This window comes from Phyllostomus hastatus, unplaced genomic scaffold (assembly GCF_019186645.2).
Source record: "Phyllostomus hastatus isolate PE091 unplaced genomic scaffold, TTU_PhHast_1.1 phas_scaffold_93, whole genome shotgun sequence".
Classification (NCBI taxonomy): Eukaryota; Metazoa; Chordata; class Mammalia; order Chiroptera; family Phyllostomidae; genus Phyllostomus; species Phyllostomus hastatus.
The window spans coordinates 1068735-1091053 of NW_025334042.1; positions in this window are offsets into that span (position 1 = coordinate 1068735).

The window sequence follows — 22319 nt, forward strand, 5'->3', positions numbered from 1 at the left end:
ATGCCCTCCTGCCAGTGCAAAAATCAGGTGTAGAGAAGCAGCCAAGCACAGCTCTCAAGAGCCCTGTCACAGAGGCAGGCCCCTGTCTCCAGCCTTGAGCCAGCCCTGATTTCAGAATGTGTGTCGCGGGAGCCTCTCTTATAGTGGCGTGGTTAGAGTGTCGGAGCACAGAGCAGGGCAGTTTTCATAACTGTTTGCGAGTGAATGTTTAGACCATTAGCAGCACTTGTCCAAGACTTGCTTTCATAGTAGCATACCCTCAAATATTGGGGCTGTGGGGAAGAGCAAAGTATCCCTTGAGTAACCAGCTCCCACCACATCAGGCAGCCCATTTTATGAAAAGAACCTGGCGGTGGAGGCCATGCTAGTCTGGGTCAGGGATGACAAGCACCAGCCTGAGTTTTGGTCGTATTCATTATCTCACTATGCTCCCGAGACGTACTTATTTTCTCTACAGATGACAGTACTGAGACAAAAGGAGGTTACATAATCAGACCAAGAGTGTGGCACTAGGAAGGTGTTAACATAGGGTCTGACTGATTGCAAATCCTCTTTCTGGTTGTTACGTGCACAAGTTCTTTAAGTGGTCTGGGGTTGAATCAAGACCAAGGAGCTGGCTGTAGAGTTGGGACTTTCCACTGTTCTGGGCCTTTTCTTCCTTATCTGTAAAATTGGGATAGCAATAATGTGGTACTTCCTCATTGGATGGATGAGCAACCAATAAATTATTTGTAAGAGAAATCTTAGGAAGTGCCCTGACACACAGTAAGTACCATACCTATTAGCTATTATTATTATTACTTCCCTTTAAATATCCTAGTTATAAGTATGCATATTCCACAAGTACGTTTAACATCAAACATTTTTATATATTATAGCAGTACATTTAGGTAAGCTAAGTGTTCGGAAAAAATATATCAGGACACCATAAAAAGTATTGCTGTAGCTTTACAACGGGTTTTGATGCAGATTATGTGGCACATGCAGGGATGCATTTATTAAATGAGGACATAATTTTGTGCTATTTACTATGCTGCCTTTTCTCTCTACTTACCAGCATTCCATAAGTATGTTTCCTGTGACACTTTGTAAGCATTTTGAGGGTTGCAAAATGCTTCCTCAGATGAATGCGTCATAGTTTACACAACAAATTATTGTGGCATATTCAGATTTTTTTCCATTTTTTCTTCATTATAAATAATGCTGCTGTAGATATCTTTATACGTAAAGCATAGTCCAAATTTAGTAGAATTGGTTCCTAGAAAGAGTATTACTGGGTAATAAGGTGTAAGTGTTTTGGACATTTGAAATATAGAGTGTCCAATTACTCTCTTAGAAAGTGCTAACACTTCTATCGTCATCATGTGGGCACTGAGTCCATGTGTTATTTTACACATCAGAACCACGTGTATACACGTATCAGGTTGTGCATATTATCCGAGAACCAGAGCCAGACACTGGTTAAGGCAGTAAAGATGGATTTTATTCAGAAATGATTGCAGTAGGGGAAAAGAGACCTCAGTATAAATTGTGTTCAATTCCGAATACAATAGAGATAGCTAGGGATTTATAACCAAGGAGTAGAGTCAGATTGAGGGAAAAATGGGTGGATGGAAAATTACTCAGAGCAGGCCTGAGTGATCAGATCTCAAGGGTGGGGGTTTAGGAGTTCGGTCAGATATTGAGAGTGATTGGATATCAAGGCTGGGAGAGAATCTCTCTAAACTGACTTGGCAGGATTTCGCTGACAGAGGTCCATGAAGATCTGGTGTGGATGGAGAGGCAGCGAGGCCGAGGCCTTGTCCACAGCAGGGCTTAGAGAAATCTGACTAAACTTTGGTTGAAGGGAGTGTTTTGTCCATATCCATATTTAAGTCCTTCTTTTCTTCCTTTGCATTCTAGGTTTTCCTTTATCACTTCTTAACTTTAGCTGACCTCGATAGGTTTTCCAAAGAAGCCACGGTGGAACTTCTAAATTTTGCCTTTGATTTGTTGGACAATATAATGAGAGAGATGGCACCCAAACCAAATTTTCAAACCCTGGGGTTGATTCTGGTCATACTTCAACAGAGTAGGCACTTTTTTAAAAATAGGAAGTTAAAGACAATGTTACAATGAGAACTGAGTAACATACATTTCTAAACTCTTAAACATTGCTATGCTCCTTCTACAAATAATTCTTAAAACTTTCTTTAGCATAGATATGTTTCAAAGAAAAATATTTATTGAAGGTTCATGTACTCTTGTTGCATTTCTTAATTTGATAAGGGCCCAAATACAAGTTAGCTCAATTTCAGCATAAAATCTGCTGGTGTTCCCGTTTCTGTTTCTCTGTGGAGTCATGCTGTTCTGGTCCCAGTAAGGTAAATGAGAAGTTCTCACTATGCTCTCAGTTGCTTTATTGACATGCCTCTCTGCTGTGTTGACATGAGAGAATTATTCATGGACTTCCACAGTTAGTCTAGCAGGGCCACTCTGTAGCTGAGTAAAGATCTCTGCACAAACTGCAAAGCCTGTGCAGGAAAGTCAGCTTTTATGTGGAGAGAGAGCATGTGCGCAGTTTCCAATAGCAACATACTTTCACCTTTTACCCTTTAGCTTCCACCCTGCCCAAGAATGGGGAAGTTTAATAGTTGTATGTTGGACTATTCCACTTACTCAAAGAGGGCAGCTTTTTTCTGCCATTCATGCGACAGAATGGCCTTATCCTTTTCATTTCATGGTGTCGCATGGTCCAGCATGTTCCAAGTTAATGTTTACTTCACTATGATCCTAGAGAGTATGTATTTATTACATAAATGCATTTATTACATAGATGCAATAGATTTGCATCTATTACATAGATGCAAATAAATAAATAACCCTTTGAAGATGTTATTTATTTATTTTTAGAGAGGAAAGGGAGGGAGAAAGAGAGAAAGAGAGAAACATCAATGTGCGGTTGCTGGGGGTCATGGCCTGCAACCCAGGCATGTACCCTGACTGGGAATCGAACCTGCGACACTTTGGTTCGCAGCCCGTGCTCAATCCACTGAGCTATGCCAGCCTAGGCTCATAGATGCATTTTTGATGAGGAAATTGAGGGCCAGCATTAGGTGATTTGTTCACACAGTTCATCAAGTTCACACAGTTAGTGAAGGGAAGCAGCAAGTTAAACTCAGGGTTATCTCTCTTCTTTGTACCGATGACTCACACATCTTGTTGTGCAGTCGAATATCCACCCTATAGCAATGCATCTGTGCTTTTAAGCAGCCCTTTGGGTATGGCCAAAGTTTGAGAACCACTGTTTTACACTGTGATGCTCCTCTTTGCCTGGATAACATCTGATCTGTGCCTAAGTTCTTAGACTGAAGGTATTCATTCACTCTTTCACTGCCTCTGAGGACTTCGGGACCAAACTCCTCTCAGTTTCATACTGGTGCTTCCAGACCTTTCTCATTATACTTCTTTGAGGTGTATGATATTCATTTATACCAAATTTTGCCCTTGCCATCATCATCCTTAGACCTTCCCTGCAACCCTTGAGGACTAGTCTTTGTCTTCATTTGAATTACCTAACACTCAACCCACAAACTTCTTTAACCAACTACTTCATTAATTTTAACAAATCATCCACATAGACATACCCTGGCCTTACCAGCTGGAGTTTGTCTACTTCCAAACTCCACCTGAAATTGCTCTGTCTCCAAATTCTTACTCCTTGGCCTCAATTTGCTTCCTCTTACCTCTCAAGCATTGGCACCGCCCCTGCTACTGAGTCTGCTCCCCATAGTTCTGACAACTCACAAGCCGCTCATCTGCTTACTCTCAGCCCATCATCCCCGCACTCCAGCCTATTTTCATTCCTTTTCATTATCTTGCCTAGGCACCAATAATCAAAAAATCATAAGCTTGTTCACACCAGTATTTCAATACTCTCACTCTTGAGATTTCCCTGTGAGCTAATTCAGCCCAACCTACATCAAAAAAATTTTTGTTTTTCTAGTTTATATTAAGTAGAACTACAGAAAACAGAAAATTATGCTGATGGGCATCACAGTGTGTTGTTGCGCAGCAACACTTTAACCAGATCCTCTTTTTATTTTGAGCAGTGGCTTATCCAAACCTTTTGCAATTCTCAAGCCACCTAGTTACCCTGAGATCTGGTTTCCTACAAGGTTCAAATGCCAGGTTTTTCTGCAACTTAGTGTTTCTGTTCTTTTTAATCTAATTTATCACTTCTTTCTCTGTCAAACTTCTATTCATCATGTAAGGTCCAACTCAAATATTGCCTTTTCTGTGCTGCATTTTCTTTTTTAAAAATTTTTATTTTTATGCTTTCTATGAAATACTTTTGAAGTTTATTGTTGTTCAAATACAACTTTATGCCTTTCCCCCCCACCCCTCACCACCACCCCAGCCATCCCTCCCTCCCTCCCCTGTTTCCAGCCCCCCTTGGTTTTGTCCACATGTCCTTTATAGTAGTTCCTGAAAACCCTTCCCCTCTTCCCCCCATTATCCCCTCCCCTCTCTCCTCTGGTTACTGTTAGTTTGTTCTTAATTTCAATGTTTTTGGTTATATTTTGCTTGCTTGTTTGTTTTGTTGATTAGGTTCTAGTTAAAGGTGAGATCCTATGGTATTTGTCTTTCACCACCGGGCTTATTTCATTTAGCATAATGCTCTCCAGATCCATTCAAGCTGTTGCAAAGGGTAGGGGCATTTTCTGACTCCTCTAAGGATCCCCTTTCCTCTGTGCTCCTGTGTTCCCTTACATACTACACCTTTCTTTTCCATTAAACTGTGAGGCAGAACAGTCTGTTTTCATTATATTACCTCTTACTGTCTTTCCTCTGTTTAGTCAGCTCAGGCTGATCTGACAACATATCACAGACTGGGTAGTTTAATCAAAAGAACTTCATTGCCTAGCTTCTAGAGCAGGGGTGTCAAACTCATTTTCACCGGGGGCCATATCAGCCTTGCGGTTGTCTTCAAAGGGCCAAATGTAATTTCAACTCCTTAACAGTTAAAGAGTAGTTACATTTATATAGTGCTTAAATTATTTCGGCCCTTTGAAGGCAACCTCGAGGCTGATGTGGCCCCCGGTGAAAGTGAGTTTGACACCCCTGCTCTAGAGACAAGGACGTCCCCTCCTCTGGGAGCTGGTTGACTCCTGGCGAGGTCCTCTTCCTGACGGGCAGAGGGCCACCTTGCTGTGCTTTGTCATTGTACGGTAAAGAGAGACTTGCTGGTCTCTTCCTCATAAAGAGACTAATCCCATCATGGGGGCTCCCCCTTGAAGACCTCATCTAAATCTAGTAAATTCCCAGAGGCCCCACCTCCTAACACCATCACAGCTGCAACACATGAATTTTAAAAAAGACACAAACACACAGTTAATATACCATTAGAATCAGCATCCCCATCTCAAATCATGTTACATAAACATGAGGCTATTTGGATAAGATGTGTTATAGAGCTGAGGCACTTTCAAGAAAGAGCTCAGTTTTTAATCCTGTACTGTCTGGTGTCATAGCTGCTAGTCACACAGGCTACTGAGCACTGGAAAGGTGACTGGTCGAAATTGGAACATGCACTAAGTGTAAAATACACATTGGATTTTAGACTTGGTATGAAACAAAGGATGCATAACATCTCCTCAATACTTTTAATATTGATTCCATGTTGAAGTGGTAATATTTTGGATATATTGGATTAAATATGACTTATTATAAAAATAAATTTCACATGCTTCTTTTTACTTTTTAATGTAGCTATGACAAAATTTAAAATAACATGTGATTTACATTATATTTCTATAAGACAGTGATGTTTTAAATAAATAATGATGTTTAGTATGAGTATAATGACTAACAGAAGTGTGGACTGATAGAGTTTAGGAATATTTTCAATTAGGAACTTTATGTATAAATATGTACTTAAAAGAATATTTTGTTTTTTATAATTCTCCAAACTTTATAATTGTAAATTTTTATTAATATGAGATTAGGATTAGAAAGAAGTTGTTAGCAATGTCATTATTAGATGATTTTGTAGATTCTTTCCTAACATATTCTTGTAAAACAGTGAAAATATAAGGCATCTGCATTATTCAAGTATTCCTATCCAAGTCACCACATTACAAGGGGGTATATGGCAGCTAAAGCAGTCATAACACAAAAACAAAACATTTGTTAATGAATCTGCATGGAATTATTTGCAATCCAAATATTTCTATTCCCCTATCACTAACACTCGGTCCTTGTGGGGAGAGACACCATCTTTGCAGCTCTCTTGCTAATTTCACAATACCATCCATGTCTTACAATACAAGGCAAACACAATAGAATAAATCAGTTGCAGCGTGAGATTGAAATTTTTGCAAAAAGATTAAAGATTTTAGAAATTTTTATTAAAAAGCTGTTGACACAATGTTGACTATAATTAAACTGGTTACTATTTGAAGAACAAATATACAAAATAATGACTCCATTAGCTTTTAAAAGGAGGATGATTTAAATGTCAAAGTATTACAGGAAATCTTGGGAAAATTGATAAAGAACTATGATTATATGTAAATAACCCTCTTTACTTTGAAAGTCAAAAGTGAAGTGAAATATGTAGTTTTGTATTACCACATAACTTTTAAAAACATTATGCCAGTCCCCTCAATGAACCTATCAACACTAATTTTATTCTTTTCTGTTTCTAAGAATTAGTCAATAGTTGTACATTTCAGTTAAACATTTGTTAAATATGAAAAAGAAAATTTCCAAATTTTTACTTCTGTTTTTTAAAAACCCATTAAATTTTTGCTTATATTTTATTTTGAAACTTTTCTTCTTCTTTAAATTATATTTACTTTAAACCATTCTTTTCTGATACCAGTTATCCTATGATCATTGTGATGGCTAAATTTAAGAAATTATTATAAATTCAAACAAGATAAATGTACTTTCTAAATCAATAAAAATGCAGAAATGAGTAAGTATTAACAGGTTCCTGCTTATGCTTATAAGGTGTTTACTCATATTGAACAACTCGAGTTGGTCATCCATGAGTGTAACGTGTCAGGCACCTGAGCATAACTCAAGTGTTCACAGGTAGAAACATAGGGTATAAGTGGGCAAAGAGATAACGTAGCCAACATAATCTTCCAGTGTTGAGACTTAATCAATATTTACACTACTTAATTAGTTACACATTTTGAACCTAGTTAATATTCCACTTCTAAGAAGGAAATGCTCTTCGACTGGATCAACCTAAAGGAAGTGGTGGTTTTAGCAACGGTTTTGCTGTTTCCTTTGAACATTTTAGTTCTCAGCTTCCTGCCCCACCCCCTCAACCAGCATGTTCTGTCCGCTCTGGTTTGGGAGCAGTCGTGTTTTTATAAGATTATTTGTATTTTAAATTATGCATATGTATACCTTTAATACAAGTAAAATTTAAGGAACAGAAAATGTTTTTAAAAGCTCATGACCACTGCTTGGGAGTGGAATGCTGCCCTTTGCTCTGACCCAGATGTCTCGTTCTCTCTCAGCATCTCTGAAACTATGACTGCCTGTGCTGTTAACTTGTGAGCAGGACACAGTCTTAGACCTTTCACAGCTTTTGACATGAGAATCTTCAGATTCCTTCTTTATTCTCATGTCGGTTTTGGAAGTGGACTCATTTAAGAATGTGCTCATTCCACCTAACTTGTTGAACCTATTGACAAAAATGTATTCCTTATATTCACTTATTATTCTTTTAGTTTCTCTAAGATCTCTAGTAGTATCCTTTATTTTATTTTTAACATTGAAATTTTTTATTTTCTCTCTTTTTTCTTGGTCAGTGCCAGGGGTGTCCGACCTGTAGTCCATGAGTTGCATGCAGTCCAGGATGGCCATGAATGGGGCCCGACACAAAATCATAAATTTACTTAAAACAGTATGAAATTTGTTTGTGTGCCTGATTAGGTATCACAATGTATTTAATGTGTGGCCTAAGGCACCTCCTCTTCTTCCAGTGCACAGCAGGGACACCAAGGGGTCGGACACCCCTGGTAGGCACAGCCAAGATTCAATAGGGCTTCCAGTTTCGAGAAAGGTTAAAATCTTAGGTCAAAGTCAATGTTAGGACAGCTGAACCAGGAAGAGACAAAGGATTGAGAACAAGCCAGACAGATCAGAAATCGAACAGGAAATTTGCCAGTGGGCTCTGTCGAAGGTAATTGAAAGCTAAGCTTAAAGTCAGCAGAGATGAAGCCAAACAGTTAGACATGTGAACTAATGAGTTGGGACTGATAGTCCTTTTGTGAGGCAGACATCTGTCACCAATGAAACTGCAGCTTACAACTTCACTAATAAATGTGGAAATGTAGAAGGCCATACTTTTATTTAAAACAAAATGAACAAGAAAAATAGAATTAAAAATATATACTACAGGGGTGGGCAAAAGTAGGTTTACAATTATGAGTATGTGAAAAAGGGTCTATTCTTGTATTGATATTATTTATTAATTATATTATTTTTATTATTAACTTATGTTTTCCCACTCCTGTATTTGTTATTTTTAGAAAAATGATTCTATCTTCTTGTTTTGAGCTACACAGGTATACTAATACTAAATCACTAATAAATATAGTTGACTTTCAGAAGTTTGCATGAGAGACCCAGAACCAGTCCATTAAAATAGCTGTTTCATTTTGAGTTTCACTTTCTTGAGCTTGTTTTTGAAGGGAGAGAAGGTGCATTGGTTGCAAAAAAAAAATCTCATCTACAGTGAGTTAACTATAATGGGTGTAATTTTCTGAAATAGTAAGTAGTCCAAAGGTGCAACAGCAATGTGGTGTCAATATTTCCAGCCCTGCCAAGTTTCCTGCTCCATCATCCTCAGCATGTGGTTTTTTCATTCATACTTCTATGTCACAAGACAGCTGCTGCATCTATGGCTTCACATCTATACTCCAAGCACAAAGAAGGAGGAGGGGAGAAAGGATGGTGTCTATATCAGATTAGAGATACAATGGTTAGCTTCTACTTTGTGTAGGGACCAGAAAAGTACAAGTTACCTGAGGAGAAGTTATTCAGAGAAATCTCAGCATCCCCAGCCAAGGTGCCTGTGATAGATTGGGTTGAGTTGCTCCAAAAGATATGTGGATATACTAAACCTTTGTACCTTAGACTGACATTTTGAAGTGGGGACTTAACAGATGGAATTAAGTTAGAATGAGTAGTTAGGATGGACTCTAATCCAGTATGACTAGTGCCCTTATAAGAAGTGAAGAAGAGATACAGAAAGGAGAATGCTGAGTGAAGACACAGACACAGAGAAAGAAAGAAGACCATGTCAAGGGGTAGGCAGAGTTACACTGCCACAAGCCAAGGAACACCTGGTCTATTGGAGCTGAGGAGGCAAGGAAGCATCATCTCTTAGAGGCTTCAGTGGAATGTGGCCCAGGCAGCACCTTGATTTTGGATTTTTAGCCTCCAGAAATGTGAGATAATACATTTTGCTTGTTTCAAGCCACCAGTTTGTTATACTATGTTGCAATAGCCCTAGGAAACAAATGCAATATTTAACTCAGATTTGGGAGATGTTAATTCCTGAGTGCCAGAACTAGAGAGAACAATAGTAAAATATAACTGCTTAGAGGAAGGTTTTCTTGGGAAAGTCATCCTGGGAGGGTAACAAAATAAGCATTATAAAGGAATCAGAAGTGAAAATAGTAAAGAAATAATAAACCCAAATATTGAGGGTTTTAGAACAAAATAAGCTTTTGAATCATTATATTTATAAAATATACTGTTTTCACTTGCTTTCAAATTTTATAAACAATTTAGTAGACTACATCCTACTAAACTTGCAATTTTAATGTTTTTAATGAGCAGTAATTATTTAATAAATGTCTAGCAAAATTGATATTATAATTTCATTTATTAGAATATAAAAATAAATTAAGCATTAAATAATAAATGCTTATTACTTAGCAATAAATAATAAAATAGGTACGGAGTAAATAAGTACAGAATAAAATAGGTGCAGAGTAATTTATAGAAAAGTTCCTTTGGTATTAAATAGCTATTAATTGATGCCATTAGAATTTATTTAAGACTTAATAATTGTGTATAAATTATAAAACTGTTAAGTTGGAGTAAAGTATGTGTGTGCGCTTACATTACCTGGTGGTGATACAAGAACGTGCTATGACAAGGGAGCAGACGGAAGAGCAAGGAATGTGGGGGAGAACTTAAAGAAGAAACAGGAAAAATAGTGGAAGAAAATAAGAAGCTAAAACCAGTGTCCCACAGAGGAAAACAACTGAGGAATAAATGACTACAAAAATCAATTGAATAAATATGAAGCTAATTTTCTGAATTGGAAAATTGAACTGAAAAGTGTCAATTTTTACTGATTTAAAATTAGTGCCCCTAAGTTCACAGCAAAGATTCAAGGAAATGTCCAACCTAGGTGCTGGATCTAAGCCCTCGCTAGGCCCTTAGCCTTCATAGAGTTCTTTGCCATAAAAATATTAACATTATATTTTATAACTGTGTTGATATAAAGATGAATATAATCCAGTCTGGATTCATTATTATATATTATTATTATGTTCATTTTTCTTCTGATTTTAAAAGAAATTAAAATTAATTAAACCAGGTTCATGGGTCCCTAAAAATACAATAGGCCCTTGGGTAAGTGGACCCTAAATAAAAGCCCTGGTCCTGAGGAAGGAGCAGCTGGAGAGACAGTTCAAAACCAAAAGGCAATGGAAGATGGTCCTGGGGGACCCACCAGTGAGCCAAGTGGAAGGACTCAGAACCAGCTGTCTCTGCACTTTTCTCCTATCAACAAGTCCCCCAAAACTTATAAAACTTACAAAGTCCTGGACTTTGTTATTCCCCGTTTATGGGATGTATGTGGGAATGGGGCAGAAAGGGAGAACTGTCTCCGTTGTCCCCATGGAGTTAGAACTGAGCTCCAGCAGCAGGGAACCTCCTTCTGAGCACGGACATCAGTAGCCACTGTCATTCATGTAATGTGTTAGAAAGAACACAGATATCCAAGAAAAGGAGGCAGGCTATATAGATGCATTCACACAGTAGAGATTCTGGTAGCCATCAAAGAAGATTTAGATTATATTGTATTCGTATGAGACAAGAACACATGATACAATGAGACTTGGTTCCCAACACACAGGCATTGTCGGTCAGTAAGCCTAGTCCCACCGGTGGAGAAACAGGATGGGCCTCAGGACCATTGCTGGGGTGTCTCAGTATACAAGGTCTGCCGATGGCCTGCTATGTCACTGCTGTCCCAGAGTGAGACAGGGTTTGGTCTTCCTTAAATTGTACACCCATAATCCCCCAGCACCATCCAAGTATGGACATTTAATGCAATAATTCCTAGTATTATCAATAGTTCTTCTGTGTACCTACGGGGGTTAGTGGTGTATAGGCCCACTGTCTCAAAGCTAAGTTTAGATTTCCATGTTCGCAGAGCTGCTGCACTTCTCACTGTTTGCCAGGATCCAGAAACAGAAAGTCTTCATGGCTCCCATTTCACTGCTATTATTATTATTATTTTATTATTACATGTCTGATTCATAAAAATCAGTTTTCTTTTTTATTCTGGCTGATAGCTCCTAAACTAATTATCATTGTACCATGTTATATCAAGATTATATTTTTTGCATAGGATTTAGAAACCATCTACAAAAGCAATGTCATTTTCCTTATGCACAAAATACAGCCATTTATGTAAAGTAAGCCATTTTCAGATTCTTTCCTAGATACTTTTTAGGAACTGGGTATAAATGTCAATACCTTGACAGATTCCAAAGCATGCATTCTGCTTCACATTTCTGTTAATAGTCTGGTTGGCTGTTTTGTCAGGTAAATTTTTCCCTGGGTTCTTGGTGGAAAATCTCAACATTTATTAAATAACCGGTTATTCCCACTTCTATTTCCAAATTACAACTATCCTACTAGGCATTGACCACACCCACAATGTTCATTCATTATTGCCATACAGGATAGCATTTTGTCCACGTCCACAGCAATGGGTTCAGAATGATTGGCTCAGTGCTGGAATGTTTTCTCAAGATCTTTCCTTAAAGGGTGCAGACCTAAATGGTAAGAATGCAAGAGCTCATTCTCTTTTCTGTACTCTCCTTTAAAGTGCCCACATAAGGTTGGCTAATTCTCTCATGACTTATCTTTGTCTCCTTCTGCATCTTTCCTTTTCACTACCAGAGAAGACAGCCTTGAGAAGCATTCTAAGAGTGAGCAGCACATATGGTATGATCACACTCTCCCCTCTATTCATTTCAACTTACTCTTATTTTTTGGACCATAAAATGCACCTAGGTTTTAGAGGAGGAAAATAGGGAAAAATTTTTGAAGCAATAAATGGGGTAAAATATTTAATAACATAAATAACACAATATTTCACCAATGTAAATGTAAACAGAACTCAACAGCAGCATTAAAAACCATTATTCCTCCCAAATTTGGGGGGTAAAGGGGCATCTTATAGTCCAAAAAGTATGGTACATCCAACCTACATTCTTTGCAGTTTCCCTCCTCCTGGCTATGAGACTCTACAAGCATCAGATGTGCTTATTCATGAGAAGCAGGGTGGATCCAGCCCATAAATCTTATTGATGAAATTCTGTCAGTCACATTTGTATAACAAATCACAGGTTACTGGAATTTTAATGTTGCTATCTTGGAGACATATAACTGAATCTTTTTAAAAATAATGACTAGAATAAAAATTGTCTAAAAATTACTTGGATGGTTATGACATGAGTTACATCCTTTATTGCTACCTCTTTATTGCCAACTCTGTTTCTTAGAAACAATTCAACTGATGATCTACCTTTAATTAGACTTCAGCATGAGTTGAAGCACATTCTTTTAATCTGGAACATTACTCCTTACTACTCTCTGTTACCCCCCTATTTTGTCTAGTAATCGCTTAAAGCGTCCATTTTAATTTTCATTTATTCCTCTGCTTTGTGAATTGTTGGAAGTGTGGATGATAAAGGGTTCTGAAGAAAGTAACCTGACAGGGTGATCTGACCGTAACTTTCTAACTGGGCAGGTCATGGTGAGTGGCCACACCCCATGCACATAACTTTTTTAGTTAATGGTTTATCTTTGCCCTAAGCAAGTCCTGTCCATTGTTTTTATTAAACATACCTTGAGATAAGTACAACCGCCCTCAAGAAAACACATCTTGTTAACTAACCTTTAACCCAATCCTGCCTTACTTTTTTCCATTCTCATGTAAACTTCCATTCATTCCCTCCTTAATTTCAAGTGCATGAAAGAAAAGAAACTGCAAAATCATCACTCTCCCAATCATTTGAGATCTTGCTTCCCAGCAATTGTTGTCAATTTTGACTCAAATACTTCTGTGAAAATTATTTACAAGTTTGATTGCTCTTACACTGACAACAAGATCACTTCATGTCGTTTCTTCTCCTTCCTATCTAGTACTGTCTGTGCTATTAAATGCTATGCCCTGATCTGTTGACATCTAAATTTCAGTCTGTATTTGTGAATAGTTTCTTTTTTTGTCTTTTGTAAAGCTTCAGTCACAAAGTCAAAACAAAAAAAATTGTCAATACCAGAGAAAACCTAGTTATAACTTACTTTTCCAGTGGGTGGTGAGCCATGTAACCTGGGATCTGTTTATTGACTATGATGTCTTTGGCTAATTACAAACTGGACAATCCCAAGAAACAAGAGCAATTTCTAGAGACGTGTCTATTGCAACTGAGTTTACAGCTCCAGCACACTCATCTCAGGAACCTAACGCTGCCAAAGCTTACACAAGTACAGTGGTACCTTGGTACTCGTCATTAATTCGTTCTGACAAGTGGTGAGCAAGTGAAAATTGATGAGGCATTTTATCCTGCAAGGTGGTGTCGTGGCTCATACACATTCTAGCAACTGTGACCAGCGGCAAACAAGCACAACCAGTGGCAAGAAAGCACCGAGTGCTGAAACATTTTTTTCTTGTCAAAATGCAACTAATACCAGGTTTGATGAGTTCTGAAGCCAAGCACTGAGGTTTGACTGCAACTGTACTTCATTCTCAATCAACTAATCACTTTCCTACTCTGAATGTGACTGATGAGTATCAACAGGACTAATCCATGTTTTTTTATTAAAAGGCTCATGGCTTTTTCTTTAAGTCCAGTATCCAAATTTTGGCAGTTTAATTTTGATTCTCTGTGTCCCACGCCCTAAAACAAATGAGTGGTTAGACCACTGGTCATTGACATTCCTATGTGTTATCTATCTATCTATCTATCTATCTATCTATCTATCATCTATCGATCTCATCTACTTATCCCGGGGGGGGGGGTTAATGCCAGTCACATTGTATCTAATTGTCCATTTTGCTAATATACTCCTTTTTTTTTTACTAGAAACTTTCTAAGTCCCAGCCAAGATGGAGGCGTAGGTTGAAATCCTTTGCTTCCTTGCACAACCAAAAGGAGGATAACAACCAATCGAAATCAATAAACAACCAGAAGTGCCAGAAAATCAAACTGCATGGAACTCTGATAACCATGGAATTAAAGAAAAAGTCAACCAGAACACCCAGATTGGTAAGACGGTGGATGGAGAGAAACCATGGCAAGGAAGTGGACTGTGTGGACTGGGCTGGCTGCAGTGAGGCAGCAGGCTGTGTGGGCAGGGCTGACTTAAGGGGAAACAGACTCAGAGTGGACTGTGGACTATGGTGGTTGCCATGGCGGGAGAAACTCCCAGTTTCACACTAGAGTTCGTTGAAAAGTGCACTAGAGATGAGCAGGTGAGCTGCACTGTTGCCCTTCTGGCTCCTCCCCCACAGGCAGTGCCACAGCAAGGAGGGTTGCCCTGCCTGGGTGACTACTGAAGGCCCTGTCCCCTTACAACTTACAATTTAACAGGGGCCCCGAACAAAGAAATATGGCTAAAATGAAGGAACAGTGCAAAACTTCAGAAAGAGAGCTAAATGATGATGAGATAGCCAACCTATCTGATGGAGAATTTAAAGCCCTGGTAATCAAAATGCTCACAGAACTGATTGAGCTTGGTCAAAAAATGAAAGAACAAATGAAAGATACCCAAAGTGAAATAAAGCAAAATATTCAGGGAACCAACAGTGACAGGAAGGAAACCAGGACTCAAATCACATTTGGAACAAAAGGAAGAAATAAACATTCAACTGGAATAGAATGAAGAAACAAGAACTCAAAAAAAAAAATGAAGAGAGACTTTTCAACCTCTTTGACAACTTGAAACATTCCAATATCTGAATGGGATATAGGGCTGCCAGAAGGAGAAGAACAACAGCAAGAAATTCCAAATTTATTTGAACAAATAATGAAGGAAAACTTCCCCAATCTAGCAAAGGAAATAGACTTCCAGGAAGTCCAGGAAGCCCAGAAAGTCCCAAAGAAGTTGGACCCAAAGAGGAACACACCAAGGCACATCATCATTAAGCTACCCAAGATTAAAGATAAGGAGAGAATATTAAAAGCAGCAAGAAGAAAGGAAAGAGTTACCTACAAAAGAGTGCCCATAAGGCCATCAGCTGATTTCTCAAAAGAAACCTTGCAGGCAAGAAGAGGCTGGAAAGAAGTATTTGAAGTCATGAAAGGCAAGGACCTACATTCAAGATTACTCTATCCAGCAAAGCTTTCATTTAGAACGGAAGGGCAGATAAGGTGCTTCCCAGATAAGGTCAAGTTAAAGGAGTTCATCATCACCAAGGCATTATTATATGAAATGTTAAAGGGACTTATCTAAGAAGAGGAAGATCAAAAATATGAACAGTAAAATGACAACAAACTCACAACTATCAACACATGAGGCTAAAAAAATAAAAGAAAGGAAAACAATGAAAACAAAAACTAAGCAAATAACTGGAATAGGAACAGAATCAGAGAATGGACATCACATGAAGGGTTTTCAATGGGGAGCAGGAGGGGAAGAAGAGGGGAGGAAGGTACAGGGAAGAAGAAGCATGATTGGCAGGCATAAAATAGATGGGGAGAGGTAAAAAATGGTATAGGAAACAGAGAATTCAAAGAATTTATATGTACAACCCATGGACATGAACTAAGCAGGGGGAAAGCTGGAGGGTTGGTGGGTGCAGGGTGGAGGGGGGATAAAGGGGGAAAATTGGGAAAACTGTAATAGCATAATTAATAAAACATACCTTAAAATAAATAAAAATAAAAATAAATATTTTAAAAAATAATAAATTAAATATTATATTTAAAACAACAGAAAAGGGAGGGGGGCTAAGATGGCATCAGAGTAGGAAGGAGCAGATTTGGCTTCCCTCTGCTCAGGGGAGAAAATCCTGACCAATCTATGGAGTAGAGAAGCAAGCAATCAACATACTTCAGCATATGTGAAAATAGGGGACCAAGGATTGTGGTGGAACCGAAAAACCGGACCCTAAGAAGAGTGCTGCAACAAGGTAGGGTCCCAGGGACCGGTGTGTGGTCCGGGGGCTGCAGCCCCAGGCCCAGGGCCCGCTGCTGGGTTTGCCACAGAGTCCTTGGGAGAGAGCCGGGACAACTGCTCCCTCCCAGGCCAAACAAGATCTGAGCGGCTCTGGGAGGAATCCAGGTGCTAGCAAACACACAAGGGCTGTGAGCACCTTTGGAGGCTGTGGACATTGGAGAGGCTGGGTCACACAGCAGGCCCCAACCCCCACAGTCACTGGTTTGGCTGGAGAGTTGGGCTGCGGGAGAAGCCAGGCCATTGTGCGGAGAGGCAGGCTTGAACAGGAGGAATTTCTCAAGAGGAAGGAGTGAATAGACAGACACTGTTTGGGGAATTCTCCTAAAGTGATCAGTCACTCCAGCCTCCCTGCCACCCAACCATGGGCACACGTGTGTGCGTGCAGGGAGAGCATCCCCGCACCCCAGTCCACAGCAGTTACCCTGGGGAAAGACCTGATTCCCACACCCAGGGTACAAGGCTGAAGAGCCACGTTAGCTTCCCAGACAGTGAGGGAGCCAGTGCGAGCCCCGCTGACCGAAGAAGAAAAGCCATACCAATCACCCCTCAGCCTGCCGCAGCCAGCAAGAGCAGAAAAACTGGTTTGGCCACTTTGAAACCAAGAGACTTTTTAATTTGATTCTATTTTTTAAAACAATTTTTAATTTTTAAAATTTTTATTGTCTTTATTCTCTTCTGATTTCTTTTTCCTCTCTTTCCTGATTTCTTGTTTTATTCCTTCCTCCTTCCTTTCCTCCAATTTTATCTCTTCTTCCTTCCTTCATCTGCCTTTTCTATTTTTTACTTTTTAAAATTTTTTTCTAAATACCGACAAGTGAGACAAAATCCTGGATCTGTGAAAAGACCAAAGTTGAACCCAAAGAAGGGGCATCACAACAGCTGGGACAGTGAGACAAATTTCACTCTGCTATTACAGAGAACCTGCAAGTTATTGCATATTTGTATTATTATTATTTTTCCAGTATTCCTACATCTTTTTTTTAATAGTATTTTTTGTATCCCTCTTCTTTTTGTATAGCCTGCTTTGCTAGGCTGGATATATTGTATGACCTGACAGCTTTCCCCTGATATCTCTTTCCATACTGTATTGCTAATCTACTGTCCTTTAACTCACCTGTGTCCCATTAGCACACTACTCGAGGTTCTGTACTCCCTATTCTTGTTACCTAGATCTCATAGATTCTGTCATATGATTGTTGCCATAATATTATTATAAATAACTGCTGTTCCATGCAATTGTAATTACTTCACAACACCCCCCCCCCCCGCCCCCAGATCTTAGCCCATTTCAGTTTCCTGAACTCTATTACTGTAGTGGTTAACTCTATTCTCACACACACTACACCTATTTACTATCCTTTACTCTCACCTTACCTCAGAATCTGACCTCCCACAACCTCCCTGCTTTATAGATCCAACTCACAATCCTTCCTTCCTCAACAAGAGTCATCTTCTTTCCATCCTTTCTAAAAATCAGCTAGCTGGGTGGAAGATCACGGTTAACACTACACATAGTCAAAGGATCTCCTATCTCTTCCCTGCTTGCTACTACTGTAAATATCATAGAATTCTCTGTTGCTGTCTTAAACCATTTTGCCTTCCCCCTCCAACTGATGACAAAAAAGAATAGGTGGAGGCGGTGAACACCAGGATACCCACTGGAAGAGGAAACCCAACAACAAAGGAACCACTAACAGATAACAACAGAAGAAGGTGAAGGAGGGAGTGGTAACGACAGAAACCTCAATCCAGGACTTATCTGGAAATACAACTAAACAGTAGAGACAGTACCCAATACAAACAACTGAACAAGAGCAAGAGAGAATTCTTTAAACCTTATACACACGGAAGAACCAGCTTCAACACAACCTGCCCTCATCAGCACAACAAAATACAGGAGGTGGTGGACAGAGTGACCCTCATTTAACCAGCTGGTGGGAAGGAACCACCAAAGAAAGACTCAAAAACAATCAAAACCCAAAGGCAAACACAAAGCCAACTTAAATGACAGCCCAAGACCAGTGAGCTTGGGAGATTAAGGAAACTGCACCACTGAAACTCACTGCAATTCTACTAAAGAAGTTCACACCATAAACCCTGGGAGCCAGAACAGATCAATTTAAGAAGCTGAGGCTAACAAGAAGAGTCTCACAAACAATGGGAGGACAAAGAAACAATCCCCAAATGAAAGGAAAGGAGGAAGCCTCAGAAAGAATGCTAAATGAAATAGAGGCAATTCAACTATCAGATATTGAGTTTAAAGCAATGATTGTCAGGAAGCTCAATGAGCTCACAATGAGCTACCAGAAACTACAGGGAAGCTACAATGAACTCACTGAAAACTACATCAACATGAAAAAGAAAATAGAAACTCTCAACAAGGGCCAAGAGGAAATGAAGAATACAATTTCTGAACTGAAGAGCACATTAGAAGGAATGAAAAGCAGGATTGATGAAGCAGAAGATCGGATCAGCGAGCTAGAGGACAAAGTAGAAGAAAACACCCAGAAAGAGCAAGAAAAGGAAAAGAGGCTCAGAAAGAATGAAGAGGGAGTAAGAGAAATGCAAAACAATATGAAATGTAATAATATCCGTATAATAGGGATACCAGAAGGAGAAGAAGAACAAGGGATAGAAAACCTATTTGAAAAAGTAATGATGGAAAACTTCCTTAATTTGATAAGAGAAAAAGTCACACAAATCCAGGAAACACAGAAAGTCCCAATTAAGAGGAACCCAAAGAGGCCCACCTCAAGACACATCATAATTAAAATGGCAAAATTTCAAGACAAAGAGAGAATATTAAAGGCAGTAAGGGAGAAACAGGAAGTAACATACAAGGGAGCACCAATAAGGCTAACAGCTGACTTCTCAATGGAAACACTCCAAGCCAGAAGAGAATGGCAAGAAATATTCCAAGTAATGAGAACCAGAGGTCTGCAACCAAGGCTACTTTACCCAGCAAGGCTCTCAATCAAGATAGAAGGCCAAATAAGAAGCTTCTCAGACAAAAAAAGTCTAAAAGAATACACCTCCACTAAACCAGCTCTGCAAAGAGATGCTAAAGGGACTGCTTTAAGGAAAGGAAGGAAAAGAGAGAGAGAGAGAGAGACAGAGAGAGAGAGAGAGAGAGAGAAAGAGAGGAACACACGTACATAAAAGGCAATGAATAAGTACCTATCAATAATAACCTTAAACATAAATGGATTAAATTCTCCAATCAAAAGACATAGAATAGCTGTTTGGATAAGAAAACATGACCCACACATATGCTGCCTACAAGAGACCCACCTCAGGATAAAAGACCTGCACAGGCTAAAAGTGAAGGGCTGGAAACAAATTTTCCAAGCAAATGGACAGGAATAAAAAACTGGGGTAGCAATATTCATATCTGACAAAATAGACTTCCAAAAAAGGATCATAAAGAGTGATCCAGGAGGTCATTTCATAATACTCAAGGGAAGAATCCACCAAGAAGACATAAATATTGTAAATATATATGCACCCAACATAGGACCACCCAAATACATAAAGAAAATCTTAGAGGACTTCAAGAAAGATATTGACAGCAACACAATTATTGTGGGGGATTTTAACACCCCACTATAAAAAATGGACAGATCTTCCAAACAAAATATCAACAAAGATATTGTGGCATTGAACAATACCCTAGATGAAATGGGCTTTACTGATATATACAGAACCCTCCATCCCAAAGAAGCTAAATGCACATTCTTTTCAAATGTACATGGAACATTTTCAAAGCTAGACTACATGATAGGACCCAAAACAAGCCTCAACAATTTCAAAAAAATTGAAATCATACCAAGCATTTTCTCAAATCACAAGGGACTGAAGCTAGAAACCAACTCCAAGGAAAAAACCCAAAACACTCAAAATCATGGAGATTAAATAGCATGCTATTAAACAATAAATGGGTCAAGAATGATATTAGGGAAGAAATCAAAAGGTTTCTGGAAACAAATGAAAACGAACTCACAACAGCCCAAAACTTATGTGACACAATGAAGGCAGTCCTGAGAGGGAAATTCATAGCGATATAGGCCCACCTAAAAAAGTTAGAAACATTCCAAACAAACAACCTAACCCTATGTCTACAAGAACTCAAGGAACAACAACAAAGACAGCCCAGAGCAAGCAGAAGGAAGGAAATAACCAAGATCAGAGCAGAATTAAATGACATAGAGACTAAAAGCACAATTCTAAGGATCAATGAATCCAAGAGCTGGTTCTTTGAAAAGATAAACAAAATTGACAAGCCTTTAAGCAGAGTCATCAAGAAAAAAAGAGAGAAGACCCAAATAAACACAATCAGAAATGAAAGAGGAGAGATTACAACAGATACCACAGAAATACAAAGGTTGTAAGAAATTACTACAAAGAACTGTATGCCAAGAAATTTGAAAACCTAGATGAAATGGACAAATTTCTAGAAAAATATAATCTTCCAAAACTCAATGGAAAAGAAGCAGAAAGCTGAACAAACCAATAACAGCAAAAGAAATTGAAGCAGTAATTGAAAAACTCCCAACACACAAAAGCCCTGGACCAGATGGTTTCACAGGAGAATTCTACAAAGCATTTAAGGAAGAGTTAACCCCCATCCTTCACAGACTATTTCAAAAAATCCAAAAAGATGGAAGACTCCCAAACTCTTTTTATGAGGCCAACATCATCCTAATTCCAAAACCAGATAAAGACACAACAAAGAAAGAAAACTTCAGGCCAATATCGCTGGTGAACATTGACATTAAAATCCTCAGCAAAATACTGGCAAACTGTATCCAACAATAAATTAAAAAGATCATACACCATGACCAAGTGGGATTCATTCCAGGGATGCAAGGATGGTGCAATATTCGCAAATCAGTAAATATAATACATCACATAAACAAAAGCAAAGACAAAAACCACATGATCATATCAATAGATGCAGAAAAAGCATTTGATAAGGTACAGCACCCATTCATGATAAAAACACTCAGCAGAGTGGGAATAGAGGGAGCATTCCTCAACATAATAAAGGTCATATATGAGAGACCTACAGCCAACATCATACTCAATGGGCAAAAATTAAAATCTTTTCCACTAAGATCAGGAACAAGACAAGGATGTCCACTTTCACCACTGCTATTCAATATAGTACTGGAAGTTTTAGCCACAGCAATCAGACAAGAAAAAGAAATAAAAGGCATCCAAATCAGAAAGGAGGAATCACTGTCACTGTTTGCAGATGACATGATAGTGTACATAGAAAATCCTATAGACTCGGCAAAGAACTGCTTGGCCTAATAAATGAATTTGGCAAAACAGCGGGATACAAAGTCAATATCTAGAAATCAAAGGCATTTCTGTACACCAACAATGAAACAGCAGAAGCAGAAATCAAGAAAAAAATCCCATTTGAAATAACAAAAAGAAAAATAAAATACCTATGAATAAACCTAACCAAAGAGGTAAAAGACCTGTGTTCAGGAAACTATATAACACTCAGGAAAGAAATCGAGGAAGACACAAACAAATGGAAACATATACCATGTTCATGGATTGGAAGAATTAATATCATCAAAATGTCCATACTACCCAAAGCAATTTACACATTCAATGCAATTCCTATTAAAGTACCAATGGCATATTTCACAGACATAGAACAAACACTTCAAAAATTTATATGGAATTATAAACGACCCTGAATAGCTGCTACAATTTTGAGAAAAAAGAGTAAAGTAGGAGGGATCACAATACCGGGCACTAAACTATACTACAAGGCTACTGTAATCAAAACAGCCTGGTACTGGCAT